Here is a 4,787-nt window from a genome sequence, read left to right on the forward strand (position 1 = left end):
TATATATATATATATATATATATATTTGTGTGTGTGTGTACATATATGTGTATGATTATATGTATGTATATGTATATGTGTATGTGTATATGTATATATATGTATATGTATATATGTATATCAGCATATGTATCTGTATATCTTTATGTGTATGTGATAAAATTAATGAGGTTGGTTAATATGATTTAGGTTTTTTGGGTCCTCCCTTTTCATGGAGGAGGGGATCCCTTGCTCAAAGATTGGATCGTTTCTTTGGAAATCAACATTTTCTCAATTATTTTTATGTTTCTAAAGCTCTTCAATTAAATCATGCAACATCAGATCATAATCCCATTCTTCTCTCGCTTGCTTTCAATATTAAGCATACTTTTTATCATTTTAAATTCTTTAACATTTGGACCACTCATGAAACTTTCTTGGCTCTTGTTAAGCAAGTTTGGCAAGTGGATTGTGCAGGGAATCATTAGTATAATTTGTGACAGCTTCATAAGAAGGTGGGTGCTCATTTACGCAAATGGAATTTTAATGTTTTTGGTAATGTTCATAAGAAGGTTCAAGAGGCTCAAAGAGTTGTTGATAATATGGAGGCACAGGTTAATTGCTCTTCACAAAATATGGAGGCCTTAGCTACTGCTCACTCGAACCTTCTTGAGGCTATTTCTGTGGAGGAAGGCTTTCTGCAGCAGAAGGCTAATGATATATACTTCTCTTGCGCTGATCGCAACACCAAATTTTTTCATTCCTCCATTAAGCTTAGAAAAAATTTCAACACTATTCTCAAAATTCGTACTCCTTCTGGACTTTTGTTAACACAAGATGTTGACACGGATCTCTTTATGACTACCTCTCAGGTGCTTCCGGTTAATGCTTCTCTCTCTGATAACGAGCGTCAGTATGCAACTTCCTTTACTCTTTTTGAGGTGCCTACAGAGCAAGAAATTTTCTCTGTTTTTAAAGATATTAATCCCAACTAAGCCCCCGGTCCGGATGGTTTCACTTCTGCCTTTTATGTTTCTTGTTGGGATATTATTAAGAAGGAAGTTACTTTTGAAATTCAAACCTTTTTTAAGGGGGAAGACCCTGGGAAATACTTTACCTCCTCTTTGATCGTGCTAATTCTCAAGGGAACCAATAAATCTAGTTGGGATAAATTTCGGCACATTTCCCTAACTTCGGTTATATCTAAAGTTTTGAGCAAATTGATGCTCTCCAGACTTAAACCACTCTTACCCATTATCATCTCGCCTCAACATTCAACTTTTGTTAAAGGTCGGGATATCACTAATAATATTTTACTGGCGCAGGAATTATTTGAAGATATTGATAAGAAATGTCGTGGGGGCAAAATGATATTTAAACTGAACATCAAAAAAGCTTTCAATACTATCAGTTGGGATTTCATAATTAGCATTCTTCGCGCTCGTGGTTTTCATCATAATTTCATCTCTCTAATCGAGAGATGGCTTCATAACAATTACTACAGTGTGATGGTTATTGCTAATTCTTATGGCTTTTTTTCTACGCATAGAGGCATTAAGCAAGGTGATCCCCTTTCCCCTACAATCTTTATAATTGCTTTTGACTATTTCTCTCAATTAGTCAATGATCTGCAACATAATAAAGTGTATACTCACTTTCATCATAAGTCCAAGGTGGTGGTTAGTCTTCTTGCTTATGCAGATGACACTATTCTTTTCTCTAAAGCAAGTAAAAATACCATCAAATTGTTGATGCGCGTGCTCGAGGAATTTCAACAAATTTCTAGCTTAATTTTTAACAGAGATAAATGCAATCTTTACTTTGGTAAGACTGTTAAATTCTCGATTACTAATTGGGTTATCTTTTTCACTAGATATCAATCTGCCTCTCTTCCACTAAAGTATCTTGGAGTTAACCTCCTAAGGGGTCATCGGAAGCAAACTCTGTTTGATGATGTTGTTGATAAAATCAAATCCAAAATTGAGGATTAGAGGAATACTTTTTTCTCTTATGGTGGGTGTCTCACCTTACTCAAAAGTGTTCTCATCAGTATTCCAATGTGTACTATGCAAATTCTCAATCTCAAGAAAAGTACTCAGCTTACTTTAGAGATTGTTTAATCGGTTTCTCTGGTCTTGAAGTCATTCTGGGAAGCATTGGACTATATTTAAAAATGTTTGTAAACCTAAGGCTGCTGGAGGGCTATGGATTAAAAGCCTTGATAAAATCTCTAATATTAACATGGGCAAGTTGTGGTTTAAATTCCGTGCTAAAAATTCTTTATGTGCTAATTTTCTTCAAAAAAAATATTGTTCATGTTTCCACCCTGCCGTGGTTCAATGGAGGGTGGGGGATTCCAAGATTTAGAAAGCCGTTCTTAAAGCGAGATCTATCGCTAGCAAATTTATCATTGGGGACGTTGGGGAAGGTAAGATTTCTTCGTGGCATGATCATTGGGGTCTAGGGGTTGAGGAATTATCTCTTCAGCAGGGAATTCCTAATGAGTTGATTGTCTCTGATTTGTGGTTTCAAGGTAATTGGGATGTCAATAAATTGAATGAATTTTTTGGGGTCCAGGCGGCTAGGATTTCTAAAATCCTTATTAAGAATTGTATGAAGGATATTCCTTTGTGGAAATCCACGACATCTATCTCTCCCACCAAATTGCTTTATACTAATCTTTACCAATTTAGAGATTGGAGGTGGGGGCGGGCTATTTGGAACAAATTTATCTCACCGTTTATTTCTTTCTTCTTATGGAGGTTTTTTCTTAATATGCTGTCTTTAGATGATATTTTGAAACTAAAGGGCTTGAAATTGGCATCCTAATGTTATCTATGTAAGCAAGATGTTGAAACGGTTGCACACCTTTTTTTTTCTGTCCTTTGCTGCTGATACTTGGAAAAAGTTTGGTAACCATTTAATATCAAATGGAGGGCTTCCTCCTCTATTGTTGATTTTTTTTCTATTTGGTGAGAAGCTACTCAGGTGGATAAGAAAATATTTTGGTTTCCTCTTGTGGTAATTTGGTTCATTTGGGTGGCGAGAAATGATGCTAAATAAGAGAATACTATGTTTCATCCCAATCTTAATGTTTCTAATATACTTGCTCATTTTCAAAGAGCTTGTCGTGCCCTTTTTTATTCAATGATATTGTGCCGATGAGGTTGGGTAGGACGTCCATCTTCTTTAGATGGCAACCCCCACCTTTTGATTGGTTTAAGTTTAATATTGATGGTAGTTGGAGTCTCAGGAATGCAGGTGGGGGGGGGAGTTTCAGGAATGCAGGTGGGGGGGTATTCTACGGATTCATGTTGGGCTGTCTGTTTTATTTTGCTTCTCCTTTATTTGCCTCTACTCCTTTAGAGGCTGAATTTGGGCATTCTTATTAGCCTTGCAGGTTGTTGTACATCTTAAGATATCAAAAATTATTTTTGAAACCGATTCACAAATACTTATTGATGAGTTCAACAAGGCTACTAGGCCTCGTTGGGATTTGCTTGCATTGTGAATCGGATTAGAGATGTTATTCAACGTTACAATTTAAATATTCAGTTATCCTTTATTTATAGAGAAGGCAATTCCCCAGCTAATTGGCTGACGAACAAGGGTAGAGGGGAAACCGAGGTTTCTTATGGGATGCGTCCTATATCGCAGCTTAAAAGTTATATTTTGGGTGACTTGATTGACCTCCCTTTTATCAGAATTTAGTTGCTTCTTTATGTTATCTTCTCTGGATCGTTTTCTAAATTTGATTGAGGGAGCTCTTTGTTAGGAGTCAGATTTTAACCTGCAGCAAATTTTCATATGTTTTTATGTGTCTTACGGCTTCAAATATATTTCCTTTCACGAGGTTGGAGGTTTTGACATAGCGGTTTATATAGAAAATGGTTTTTCTTTATACAATGGTTCTTTGTGGTGCTTTGGATATCCTTCTTGTAGGTTGTTGGGCTGGTGCTACAGATTTTTGGGCAATCCTCTTCATGCAGACGTTTCAGGTTGCAAATATCTAGCTTTTTGGTTTTTATTTGCTTGGGATTTTACACATCAGAATGTCTGATGGATGCTCTGCACTTAACTTTTTGCTGGACGGCAACGTTAAATTTTTGTGTCCATGTCATTTGGGTTTACTTTGCTTTCTGTCAAGAGTTTTTTGGGGCCACATGTATTTTTTTGGGTATGCTATACCTTAGTGTTTAATTTTGTGTGGAGTTATAATGTGGAAAGAGGATCCCCTAGGGCTTTAATGTATTTTTTTGCTTTTAGATGAGGATTCACTTTCCCTCCCTATTTTTGTAACACCTTTTTATATTAACGCGTAGGGAGCCACGAGTCGCTCTTTTAAATAAATAAATAAATAAATATATATATATAATATTGGTTAGGTGGTATTTTTAAATATCACTCCCCCATTGTGCTATCCGTTCTCGTAGGAATTGAACCTAGGTCAGAGGAGATAAGTGTTGAACCTCAGAATGTATTGATAGGTGATTGGAAGATTATTGAGATGTTATTGTGGTTAATACCCTCAATAACCTTTCAATAACCCTCAATAATTTTGTTATTGATAGCACTCGTGCTCTTGCTCTATCTCGCTGTATCACGTCCGTTATCCGAACACATCATTGCATTAGGAATCCCAAGCCACCAATCATCACCCATTACTCCTGCCAACTCAGCATCCACCCCATGACAGCAATATAAATTAAAAAAAATCTGTAACTTCGCCGTCTTCCTGCCTTCAACTCTTCATGTCCTCTCTTCACTGTCTCACCTTCCCTGCTCCCTGCTCCTCGATCTCCAAAAAT

The sequence above is a fragment of the Phalaenopsis equestris genome, unplaced genomic scaffold (genome assembly GCF_001263595.1).
Source record: "Phalaenopsis equestris unplaced genomic scaffold, ASM126359v1 Scaffold233695, whole genome shotgun sequence".
Classification (NCBI taxonomy): domain Eukaryota; kingdom Viridiplantae; phylum Streptophyta; class Magnoliopsida; order Asparagales; family Orchidaceae; genus Phalaenopsis; species Phalaenopsis equestris.